Source organism: Podarcis bocagei (genome assembly GCF_964188305.1).
Source record: "Podarcis bocagei genome assembly, chromosome: 14".
Taxonomy (NCBI): Eukaryota; Metazoa; Chordata; class Lepidosauria; order Squamata; family Lacertidae; genus Podarcis; species Podarcis bocagei.
In genome coordinates, this window is record NC_138139.1 from 10,407,440 (window position 1) to 10,420,921 (window position 13,482).

At 46.1% G+C, this 13,482-nt stretch overlaps 1 protein-coding gene across 1 annotated transcript in view; it reads right to left on the minus strand.

Moving 5' to 3' along the window:
* LOC308572799 (tigger transposable element-derived protein 1-like) overlaps window positions 1–13,482 on the minus strand; it is a 195,349-nt gene that overhangs the window by 159,340 nt on the left and 22,527 nt on the right. The window lies entirely within an intron of this gene.

Consider the following 13,482-nt stretch of genomic DNA (forward strand, 5'->3'; position numbering starts at 1 on the left):
GGCCCCTAGGTACACCTTAACTTTTGGTTATCTTCTCCACATTCCCTACCCTTTTGCTAAATCTGAAGCCGGAGGGACTGCATTGCTTACGAGAGGAAGGCAAGGCAGCAATTAGAGCAAAAATTCCCAGTCGTATCTAAGAACAGGCCCCTTTCTGTCAAAGACCTTCCATGATCTGTGTGTAAGCCAACAGAAGGAAAAGTATTAATATACGGATCTCAGGGCAGCTGACAACATAAAAATGCAATATAAAAGCACAAAATGCATAATAAAAATAGGAACAAAACAAAACACACAGCCCAATAACCCCCCTACCCCTACCCCATTTACAAACATATTTAAAAGAAGTACTGTATTTTTCACTCTATAAGACGCACCAGACCACAAGACGCACCTAGTTTTTGGAGGAGGAAAACAAGAAAAAAAATATTCTGAATCTCAGAAGCCAGAAAAACAAGAGGGATCACTGTGCAGTGAAAGCAGCGATACCTCTTGCTGTTCTGGCTTCTGGGATAGCTGCACAGCCTGCATTCGCTCCATAAGACACACACACATTTCCCCTTACCTTTTAGGAGGGAAAAAGTGAGTCTTATAGAGCAAAAAATACGGTATATGGTGCTACTCAGCCAAAAGCCTGAATGAAAAGGAACATTTTTTCGCCTGATGACTAAAGGTGTATAATGAAGGTACCAACCGAACCTCCCTGGAGAGAGCATTTCACAAATAGGCAGCCATGGCAGAACAGGCCCGTTTTTGTGTTGCCGCTCACCTGACCTCTTGAGGAGACATGTGAAGAAGTACCTCGGATGATGGTTGCAGGGTCTGACTAGGTTCATATGGAGAGAGGCAGTCCTCAAGGTATTGCAGTCCTGAGCCAAAATTGACTTGCCACTTGTATACTAGGCTTTTGCCAAGAAGGCAAAAACTATTTTTTTCCTGAGTGGTGATGGTCATCTTCTTGGAGCTAAAGCAAAGAGTCTAGCTTTTGGTTTCACCTGATCTTGTGAGTCAATGAGGGATATCCAATGATGATGATGATTTATTGCATTTATAGCTCACCTTTCCTCCAAGGAACTCAAGCAACATCTGGAAGGCCAAGGGTTCCCCACACCTGCTCCAGATTATTTAAAGGGCATAACATATATTTTTTTAATGAAAGTACAACCCATGGAACATGGGGTCTCCATTTATTCTGCCTATGTTATGAAATAAGGGGTCACCTTTCCTGACAAAGCTCCTTCAAGAAATCGACTTGGCTGCCCTTTGGCTTCCAGGAAGCTGTCCTATACCTGGCATATGTTATTAACCTCAGCATTGCCTGCATTGAGTGATGGCAGCACTCTGGAGTATGACAGGTATTTTCCCCAGCCTTACCTGTTCATGCCAGTAGTCAAACTGGGGACATTTGCAGTTGGAACATATGTACTAAAGCCAAGCCCTTCTCATATATGCAAGCCACCTTATACCAGCCAGTGGCACTGTGATCTAAACCACTGAGCCTCTTGGGCTTCTTGATCAAAAGTTGGTAGTTCGAATCCCCACAATGGAGTGAGCTCCCGTTGCTCTGTCCCAGCTCCTGCCATCCTAACAGTTTGAAAGCAGGCTAGTGCAAGTAGATAAATAGGTACCACTGCAGCTGGAAGGTAAATGGTGTTTCTGTGTGCTCTGGTTTCTGTCATGGTGTTCCATTGCGCCAGAAGTGGTTTAGTCCTGCTGCCGACATGACCCAGAAAGCTGTCTGTGGACAAACGCCGGCTCCCTCTGCCTGAAAGCAAGTTGAGCACTGCAACCCATCGTTGCCTTTGACTCGACCTAACCGTCCAGGGGTCCTTTACCAGCTTCTTTGCCCATCTAGGCATTGTGTGCAGACTCTTAAGCAACAACAGCTCTCCAGGGTCTCGGGCAGAAATCTCTCCTATACCTGCTCCCTTGTGCTTTTAACTGAAGGTACCAAGGGCACATGTTCTGCTGCTGAGCTACGGTTACACCCTCTGTCCCCTTCACACAGGAGGGGTACCTGTGGCTGTTCAGCTGTCGTTGAACTCCAGTCACCATCACTCCACCAGCCAGCACAGCCAGAAGTCAAGGATAATAGGTGTTGCAGACACACAATACCTGGAGGGCCACAGGTTCCCCATCCCCGAAAATGTTGCCTCCCACTTCCTTTCTTTTTACTCCAGTGGCTTCTCTCGCCACCAGCACCTGCTCAGTCTCTGCATTGATTCCTGCTGAATCGTTTCCCCCTCCGCTCCTGTCTGTCAAACCAGCCACAGTACTCAGCTTTGCTCACCTAAGCATGAATGGCCCCTGGGGACCACTAGAGCCAACCGTGGGAGCACCCTGCCCTCTGAATTATAGACGAGATTGTTTAAATCCTGCATTAACATGGGCTGAGCATGAATAATTCACACGCTCCGTGCTTGCAAAGGGGTCTTGCGCATGTGCGCACACATCCTTCATAATAATCAAAGTAGGTCATAGCAGCAGCCAGGGCCCTGGAACAGAAGCACACTGCAATAAACGTGTGTGTGTGTGTGTGTGTGTGTGTACACACACACACAGCTGTGTTGACAGGCAGAGCAGATTCTGTCTTAATCTGGTGTGTTCATAACCAGCTTGTTGGGAGGCAAATTCCATATAACACAATGGCTATCTGGTTTTGAAGACACAATCTCCCCCTTCTAAAAACAGACACAACAACCAGGTCAGCTGTAAGTTGTTATTCACTTAAACCAGGGTTGGGGAAAATTTGGGGGGCAAGGGCCACATCCCCCCCATGGGGAGCCTTCTGGGAGCCACATACTAGTGGTGAGCCAGACGCATGAGTTGGCAGAGCAATGATCTTTCCAGAGGAAGAGGAAGGACTCTAGGACCCTGTCAGAGGCATCATGCCTCCTTCCCAAAGCCCAACTCCTTGCTTAGCCTTCTTTGGGAAGGTGGCTGAAGGGCTGGGTTAGATGTCAAAGTTGGTCTCACTCCCACCACCAGTGTGACAAGACAATGTGCCTCCCATGGGCTCCATGTCGAAGAACTACTCTGGCCCACCATGGCTGTAGCCAGGATTCTTGTTGGAGGAGGGGCATAAAGGTCAAGTGTAAAAATACCCCCCAAAAGCGGACATTACGGAGGGCTGGCTTTTGTTGGGGGGGGGGACAGATTCCGGGGTGGCAGCACAAAATCTCAGTTAATTGAGTATTTTAAATGCTTTTCAATCATTTCCCCCCCCCCCCCGCTATGCCCGTGCAGCCCACTTGGTATGAAAAGTTGGCCGCCCTGATGAAGACACTTGGGTCTTCCTGGTTTTACGAGAGAATTCTGAACATGGCTATGGCGCCATCTAGGGGAAGGTCTCAGTTCAGCAATCCAAGAACTATGTATAGCAGACGCTTGGGTTGCGAACGTGAACCATATGGGATGCACATTCGCAACCCACAGCCTTCGCAACCTGCAGTGGTGCATCTCTGCACACATGGGTTGCGATTCAGCGTTTGTGCACATGTGCAAAGCACAATTTAGCACTTCTACGAATGTGCAACTGCCAAAACCCAGAAGTAACCCGTTCCGGTACTTCTGGAATTCGGCGGTCCGTAACCCAAAAAAACGCAACTTGAAGCGTATGTAACCTGAGGTATGACTGTAGTTAAATGAAGGCCTGAGTTTAGCATGAGAGGTGGGGTGGGGGTGGGTGTGTACACACACACACACACAAGCACATACGTGTAGGCTTGCCAGTTGGAAGGTTAGCAGTTCAAATCCCTGCAACAGAGTGAACTCTCATTGCTCTGTCCCAGTTCCTGCCAACCTAGCAGTTCGAAAGCATGCCAGTGCAAGTGGATAAATGGGTACTGCTGCAGCGGGAAGGTAAATGGCGTTTCCGTGCGCTCTGGTTTCCGTCAGTGTTCCGTTGTGCCAGAAGCAGTTTAGTCCTGCTGGCCAGAAAGCTGTCTGTGAACAAACGCCGGCTCCCACAGTCTGAAAAGCAAGATGAGTGTCGCAACCCCATTGTTGCCTTTGACTGGACTTAACCATCCAGGGGTCCTTTACCTTTACACATGTACAAGCATATTATCAAATAGGAATGGACACAGCTGTCAGTTTTGGTTCTCTCTTTCTCACTCTTCTGATTTTAAAATTCAGTTCTGCAATGTTTATGCAGCAACTTCCAAACGTCCATGTAAGCCCCATTATAAAGACCTCAATTGGGCCTCAAGTTGAGAAACGTCGTTAAACTGTGCATGGGAATGAGGCCTTTTTCAAAGGGAAAAAACAAACTTTCCTCCCCTGGATTTTGCTAGTACTAAAATAAGAACTGCATCCTCCAGTTCCTTTTGCTGCCTGGGAATACCTGTGGCCTATAGGTATATAAAAGGAAATGTATATAAAAGGATGTATATAAAAGGAAAAAGGAAATGTATATAAAAGGAAAAAGACAAGGTTGTTGTCTCTTCTCTACTTTTTTATTCATTCTAGCTCTGGAAACATTAGCAATTACAGTAAGATAATAAAATAAAAAGAGGCGCAAAGATGAACAGAAATTGGGAGGGACTCATATTCTTATGTTTAATATATAGTTTTAACATTTACAGAGCCTATATGATCTTTAACAGAATTAGTGAAACTTGCTGCTGAATCTGGATGTTTAGTGTAATATGCATTGAATAAAGTAAAAGCAGAAAATATGGATATAAATGACAGCAGATTCCAGGGGGGGAAAAAATTGATTATAGGGTATTGGTGGTGGTGATCCCATAAGAATAACAAATAAGAGCAACACACACACACACACACACACAGCAACTGGCAATCTTACAAAACAATGTGAGAATCTGCATCTTTTTCAGGCCAGATTGCCCGAAGATTTTTCACTTCATTTCAACATTTCTCAACTGAGATACTGGCTCAGCAAATTAACAAATGGCAGTGTCTTCTCAAAAATCATTTGGCTCAAGAAAAAGCCGAGAAATAAAGGGGGATAAATAAGTGGGATAAAAAAAAAGCTGCCATCCGTGGGTTTCAGACATAAATCTGTATTGTATTATGTATTGCAAATTGCATTAATTGGATCACTGAGCAAACTGACACTGCACAGATCAATCTCTGCCCAGGGAGAAGCAGCTTATGCCACCACCTTATTTGAAGCCCTGCAGTTCATACTAGCCAGGGTGATGGTGGGTATATCTTCTTTTTCTGTCACAGAAGAGATGTCCACATCAGGCCCCTTTCTGGGAGCTGGACTGGCATAATATCCAGCATTTCCTTGAGATGATGGGGGCATTGCCTCTGCTCTGCTTTCTGTGCCTGCAGCAGGGACCTCCATAGTGGTGGCACCCTGTCAGCCCACAGGAACCTCTACTGGATCCTAACCTTCACCAGAAGTGTAGGCCAGGGGTTAGGATGACAACCTAAGAGATTTTACAACATTTGATGAATTAATTAAAAAGGCTGATACTAATGTATCATCCAAAATCTACAGGTTGCTCTTAAAATAGAACAGTGGGCCTGAAAAAGTTAGCAGATTAAATGGGAAAATGGGCTCAAAGTATTGTCCGGGAGGGGGGGGGAATGATCCCACGAGACACATGGGAAATTTTGTGGCACAGAGTCCATAAATGTTATTTGAACATGATGATAAGGGAGACTTGTTAGACAAATATACTATTTTAATACCATTTTATGTGCTTATAAGGGATAATGCATAATCCTACAGTTCTTGGTTTCAGAACTGACTTGTATCCGAAAAAAGGAACATAAAAAGTTATTTCCAGTTTCAATTCCTTGTGGACACATCTGTATACATAATTACTTCCTTCTCTCTCTCTCTCTCTCTCTCTCTCTCTCTCTCTCTCTCTCTCATATATATATATATGAATTTAAGACAAAAAAATAGTTTCTTTGTTACAGCACACAAATAGAGCTCCTGTGACATTCACTTATACAGTGCTTCTCCAATCTGAAATATTGGCTTTATTGATTTTAATCTTGTTCCACACTCAAAGCATGTCTACTGGTTTCTCCCTTGCGTGAGCCCTGTGATACTTAATGAAGCTCTTTCTTACCCCGAGAGCTAGGGACAGGGGATCTGGGGCCTTCCAAATGTTGTTGGTCCACAACTCCCATCATCGGTGACTGTTGGCCATGCTGGCTGGCGCTGGTGGAAGTTGGGGGTACAACATCTGAATTGCCGCAGGCTCCCCAGCCCTGCTTGACGCATCTATTTGGTTTCTCCCTCGTGTGAGTTCTTTGGTGATAGGTGAGGCTTTTCCTCACACTGAAGCTCTTTCCACACTCCAGACATTTGTAAGGTTTCTCCCCTGTGTGAGTTCTTTGGTGAGTAGTCAGGCTTGTGCTCAAACGGAAGCTCCTTCCACACTCCAGACATTTGTAGGGCTTCTCTCCTGTGTGTATTCTTTGATGAGAGGTGAGGCTTGGTCTCACCCGAAAGCTCTTTCCGCACTCCAAGCACTGATATGGTTTCTCCCCTGTGTGAATTCTCTGATGGTACATGAGGGCCGAACTCTGACTGAACCTCATTCCACACTCCAAGCACTGATACGGTTTCTCGCCAGTGTGATTTCTTTGATGGTACGTGAGGGATGAATTATGACAAAAGCTCATGCCGCACTCCAGGCATTTATATGGTTTCTCCCCCGTATGAATCCTTTTGTGTTTACTTAGGTATGAGCTCTGGCCAAAGGTGCGACCACACTCCAAACATTTATATGGTTTCTCCCTTGTGTGAGTCCTTAAATGACAAGTCAGGCTGGTGTTCGAACGGAAGCCCTTCCCACACTCCGAACATTTATATGGTTTCTCCCCTGTGTGGATTCTCTGATGAGAAGCGAGGTCATTCCTCTGACTGAAGCTCTTCCCACACTCCAAGCATTCATGTGGTTTCTCCCCTCTGTGGATTTTTAGATGGGCAGTCAGGTGAAAGTTCTGCCTGAAACTCTTTCCACACTGCGAGCATTTATATGGCTTCTCCCCAGTGTGCATTTTTCGGTGCCTATTGAGTTGTGACCTCCAACCGAAGTTCTTCCCGCACTCCTGGCATTTAAATGGTTGCTCCTCTACGTGGGTTTTGCTGTGAGCTTCGTGGTTTGGGTTCGAGTCAGATCTGTTCTGAGACACAGGGCAGTTGCTGGTTTCGTTTCTTTCACCTTGGGTTGCAATTTCATAGCAGCCGCTGGCTTTTGAAGCAAAGGACCGACTCTCACGCAGTGCTCCCTCATTCTCCATATCTCGGATGTCACCTTCTAGAACAAAAACAGGGAACTGATAAGAATTTGAGTTAGGCCAGGAGTCTCGTATCACCAAACCATGTCAGATAACTGTTCTGATATAAGAAGAGCTGAAAATACTTAGGTGGGAGGCAGTTTTTTGCACGTTTTCCAACCTCTTCTATCTAGCATTGACTGACTGCTGGTGTGGTGTAGAACAAGGGGTGAGGAACAATATACTGGGCATCGGGCCAGATCCTTGCCTACCCTTCTCACGGGCTTTAAATGAATAGTATAGATGGGAACCTTGAGAGAGATTAAAGGTAAAGGTAAAGGGACCCCTGACCATTAGGTCCAGTCGTGGCCGACTCTGGGGTTGCGGCGCTCATCTCACTTTATTGGCCGAGGGAGCCGGTGTACAGCTTCTGGGTCATGTGGCCAGCATGACTAACCTGCTTCTGGCGAACCAGAGCAGCACACAGAAACACTGTTTACCTTCCTGCCGGAGTGGTACCTATTTATCTACTTGCACTTTGACCTGTTTTTGAACTGCTAGGTTGGCAGGAGCTGGGACTGAGCAACGGGAGCTCACCCTGTTGCGGGGATTCGAACCGCTGACCTTCTGATTGGCAAATCCTAGGCTCTGTGGTTTAACCCACAGCGCCACCCGCATCCCTATGAGACTGTATAAACTCATCAGAAAAATATCCACAAGCCTTCTGAAGCACCAGAGACCAGTGTGTTTGACCTTGGACCGTCTCATATTCAAGCCACAATGGATTTTGAGGTGGCCAAGGCAGGTGACATCACCTCAGATTCATATCTATTTTGTGGCGAATGTACAGCTTGACTTTTTACTAGCTAATCTGTAATGTGGATGGTGGCAACGAAAGCCATTTCCCCACTCCTCTTACAACACAGGTGGGAAACCCTTTTCCAGATCGGGAGTCGCATTTTCTTCTGGGCAACTTTCTGATGGCAGCATGCCAGTGGTGGGCGGAGCCAGAGGCAAAAGTGGGTGGAGCAAACAATGTAAATTTGACCTGGTTTCTACACACAGACTCACACACCCTTCTCCACCCAGGTGAGAGGTATTAGAGTTCAAGGACACATTCCAGCCAGGCAAAAACACCTGAGGCACAGAGCGGGTCCAGTGAGGTGCATGGCTTGAGGAGAGCTCTGGAGCCAGACAGAGAGGTCTAGAAGGCTGCATTTGCCCCCTGACCTGAAGTTCCCCACCGCCTTACATTATACCCTCAATAATTTTGTCCAGCAGATCTTCCTCAACAGTGACACCAAAGCTGTGCAACCTTTTCTCTAGGAACACATGACTCCCTCCTCTGTCTTTCTCACTGTTGACTTTTAGGCAGTAAACAATGACAGTGTGGTTCTGTTAGGCAAATGCAATTCTAAAATGGCTCTGGTCTATATTTCTATTTATTATGGCTCTGAATATACCCCACTGTCAATGACCTGACGCTGACCGAAAAGTAGTTTTCACTATGCTGCAGCTTTAACATTGCGTATTCATATCTAATTATTGTTATCCCCTTTGTGGATTTCAGTTAAATGGAAATGCAGGATATACCGTATTTTTCGCTCTATAACACGCACCTGACCATAACACGCACGTAGTTTTTAGAGGAGAAAAACAAGAAAAAAAATATTCTGAATCAAATGTTGTACTAAACTATTTAATAAACAACCGGTATATCAGAATCATATTACAACCATGTAAAGTGAACAGCAGTCAACAGTGGCATTAAGAACCATCATCACTGTCATTAACAAATGAAGAGAGAATTTTAGGTTCGAGTACTCTTCTAGTCTTCTGTGAACCCCAAGAACTCATCAGTGCCAGAGTCAGAATTTATGAAGTTCAGTTGCTCACAATCACTGACATCACTTTCTTCGCTATCTTCATATAAAATGTCATCTTCTTTTACATCCAAACCATTGATAATGCCACATTTTTTGAATGACTCTGCAACGATTTCCTCCTTCACCGAGTGCCATGATGTTTTCACCCATTCACAAACTTGAGTGATAGTGGGCCTCTTCATTTGTCCAGTAGGTGTCAGATCATGATTAGCAGCAGCCATCCATTTGTTCCACTCTTCTCGCATAAAGACCTTAAATGGCTTGTTGATGGAAACGTCGAGAGGTTGCAACTGGCTGGTAAGACCTCCAGGAATTACAGCTAGATGAGTCTTCGCTTCTTTAAAGCACTTTTTTGTAGTTTCGCTAATATGTGCTCTAAACTGGTCCAGTACTAATAAGGCAGGTTTTTCCAAAAGCCCTCCAGGACGCTTGGACCACACTTTTTCAACCCATACTCTCATTCCATTTTCGTCCATCCATCCTTTCTCATGAACATGTACAACAATTCCTCGTGGAATCACTTCTTTTGGAAATGTTTTCCTTTTGAAAATTAACATGGGTGGCAATTTGGTGCCGTCTGCACAGCAAGACAACACAACCGTGTAATGGGTTTTCTCATGTCCAGAGGTTTTCACAGCAATAGTTTTGGCACCTTTCAGATCAACAGTCCTATTAGATGGCACATCCAAGGTTAGCGGGACCTCATCCATATTCCCAATCTGGCCAATTTCAAATCCATTTCTCTTCCTAGCATCAATTACAAATTTATGAAAAGACAGAATCTTAGATTCATATTCTTCTGGCATTTTTTGTGTAATTCTAGTTTTGGTGCGCATAGCAAGGCCACATCGCTTCATAAATCTGTAGCACCATGATGGTGAGCCAGTAAAATCATGAATGCCTTTCTCTAAAGCAATGCGTTTGGCTTCATATATTATCATTTTTCTGGAGACTGTGAAGCCATTATTCCGGTGATGTGTGATCCATTCTTTCATGGCCACGTCCATCTGTGGCCACTTTGCAGCATGTCCACGAAAAGTGTGCTTACTTTTATCTGCTTTTTGCAGCTGATCCTCCTGTTTCCTCCAATCTCTTATCATTCTTTCTGTTGGAGGTGGCCCAAAATGTCTCTCTGCTGCTCTGTTTCCATGCTCCTTAGCATATTTTACTACCTCTAGTTTAAAAGGAATCTTATATACTAGTCTTCTCTGCTTTATCAGAACGGGGGAGGTTTTCTGCAAGAAAATAGAGTTTTCTGCAAGAAAATGATGAAGGAACTGTCAGTAATGTATGGTATCTCCAATACAGTGATGAAGGAAGAGGAGGGGGGAGCTCACACTTGTCCTAGGCAAAGCAGCCAACCCCTATAGGCCTAGGTGCCTTCCCCCCCCCATTAATATTTGAGGGAGTCATCCTCCCCCCATGCTGATGGGCATTGTCATTCATATAAGGTACCAGTGTGCATGAACTTTGTCTTGAGAACATTGCAGTCTGTGAGATGGGGCTTACCTGTACCTGCCCCCCAATATTTTATTGAAGTTGGAAGAGGGAGGGAGGGAGGGAAGGAAGAGAGATGGAGAGCTCACATTTGTCCTAGGCAAAGCAGCCAACTCCTATGGGCCTAGGTGCCTTCACCCCCCCCCATTAAATATTTGAGGGAGTCATCCCCCACCCCCCATTGTGGTATGCGAGGTGGGGCTTACCTGGCTGCCCCCCAATATTTTTTGAAGTTGGAAGAGGGAGGGAGGGAGGGAAGGGAGAGGGAGGGGGAACTCACATTTGTGCAGCTGCCTTGCCTCGAACCGGAACAAAAAGAGGAGGAGGAGACTCAGGGACACGAGCCTTGTAAGCCGCTTTGTTTGAATTTACCGGTGAGGTGCTGGGGGAGGGATGGGAGGGGATGCCCTCTTTGTCCCTCCTTCCGGCTCATTGTAAAGAAAGCAGAGTAAGAGCCACTTACATGTGTGTAAGCGAGAGCCATAGAGCAGGCAGACAGGAGGAAGAGAGGCTGTCTCCCTTTCCCCACCTTGGCTTTTACACGCTGCGCGCAGCTCTTGCCGGCTTCCCAGCGAGCCAAGCCGGAGGAAGAGAGGCTGCCGCAAAGCCAGCAAGAGCGGCTCCTCCCGCTTGCATTCGCTCCATAACGCGCACACATTTCCCTTTATCTTTTAGGGGGGGGGGGAACTGAGTGTTATGGTGCGAAAAGTACGGTAAATGCTTTAGTAAATAAAAATACCGATACGTCCCACTAGACCGGGTGAAGGGGAGCTTAGATGCTGAATGGCAAGAACTGTGCCAAAACATGTTAAGAAATGTAAAGAGGTATTTTCATCATCTAGGAACTCTTAACTTCCATCATCCTTGCCCATATAGGCTTGGGCTGATAGGAGTTACGAGTCCAAAAAGCGCCTGCAGAGCCACAAATCCCCCAACCTTGAACTAGGCAGCCTTACCAAGAGAGGCCACAAGTCCACAGCTCTCCTCCATGACTTGCTTGTGCAGAGCTCTCTGGTCAGGATTTAGCAGAGCCCACTCTTCTTCAGAAAAATTCAAAGCTACCTCCTCAAAGGTCACCTGGCCCTGAAAGAAAAAGAAAATGTTTCCTCCTTATAGATAAGACAGTAAGATCCAAAAGGCCAGTTATGGCAGAGGTGCAGTGAGGAAGATGGCTATTATCTTGCAGGATTTACACCTTTCATGAGTTGCATTCATAGATTTCCTAGTGGACAGCTTTGAGAGACACAAACAGAAAGAGAAAGATTCATCGAGTTCCAGAAATGTGAGCAGGGGAACAGAGAACACCAAACTTCCCCTTTTGTCTTTGCAGAGAGTCTTGCCCCTACCTGTTCAGGTCTCACAGAAGCCATTTCCCATCTACCACAGAGTTGAGATGGCTGAGTATGTTTTTCTCGCACCATTCCATTACCTGTAAAAAAACAAACAGAAAAACAAAGAGAGTGGGAAGCTAGTAGAATAAGCAATGCATATCCAAGTACGCATGGGCATTACGAAGGCCTGCTTCCCACATCGTGCTAAGCCAAACCATGGTGTGATGCAAATGGGCAGGAGACACTGATTATGACAAAGTTCCTCTGCAGAGAGCTAAACTATGAACCAAAGTTTGGATGCCATGCTAAGCCAAGCCACGGCTGAGCTCAGCTCAGTGGAGCACAGCAGCAAAACGACCAGAGAGAGAAGCAAAGCAGTCATGATCTCCCAACTAGCAGCCTCATACTGTGTCAGATGTGGTGAACCTTTGTCCTTCCAGTTGTTGCTGCACTACAAATCCCATCACCCTTGGCTATTAGCCATGCTTGTTACAGCAGATGGGAGCTGTAATTCAGCACCATCCAGAAGTCCTAAGGTTCCCCAGACCAGCACTAAGCCATAGCTTGGATTAGTGAAACAAGTAAGCAAGGCCCATATATTTTCTGTTGAATGGATTTTGGATGTCAGCACCCATTTCAGCTGTGTGTTGGGGGGCAGGAATCTCTCATCCACTCAATTTCCTCCCCCCAGCCTAAAAAAACTTGGAGCTCTTGGCTGCAATCAAAATACAGTGGACACTCGGGTTGCGAATGTGATCCATGCGGGATGCACATTCGCAACCCACAGCATTCACAACCCGCAGCGGCACGTCTGTGCACGCACGGGTTGCAATTTGGTGCTTCTGCGCATGCGCAAAGCGTGATGTAGTGCTTCTGAGCATGTGTGACCGCTGAAACCCAGAAGTAACCCGTTCCGGTACTTCCGGGTTTCGGCGGATCCGTAACCCAAAAAAAACGCAACCTGAAGCATCTATAACCCGAGGTATGACTGTATGTCAAAAACTTGAGGAACGCTAGGGATTTCTTGCATAATAAATAGAGGCAGACCAAGTTGAAATATGCCCCATTAATCCTTACACTGTAAGGTGGTACCTCTGTTGGTCTCCTGCATGACCCCTCTTCCTGGTGGACTGTGTCTGATGTCTGATGGAGCCTCCTCTGTCTCGGGGAAACCAGAGCCCACTTCTGCAAACAGTTCCAGCTCCTGAAACAGCAATGAGAAGCAAAGACACAGAATGGGAGAAGGCTTAGAAAAAGTATGATCAGAAGCAAAGGCTTGGATTTGGGGCCATCCCTCCTTGGATGATTTCCCCAAAGAGATAGGCAATTAGTGGGGAGTTTTAGGGTATCTTCTTTCACATTCCTGGGCTCATGGAACTACCAGGATGAAGTCCTCTCACCTGCTGCCTTTCTGCCTTACTGAGGAGAAAACCTTCTGCCAAGGCAACTGCCTGGGAACTGGTCTCGGCTCCACATTCTCTGACCCAGCGCTCCATCTCTGCTGGAAGGATGGACAGGAACTGCTCCAGGATCACCAAGTCCAGAATCTGATTCTT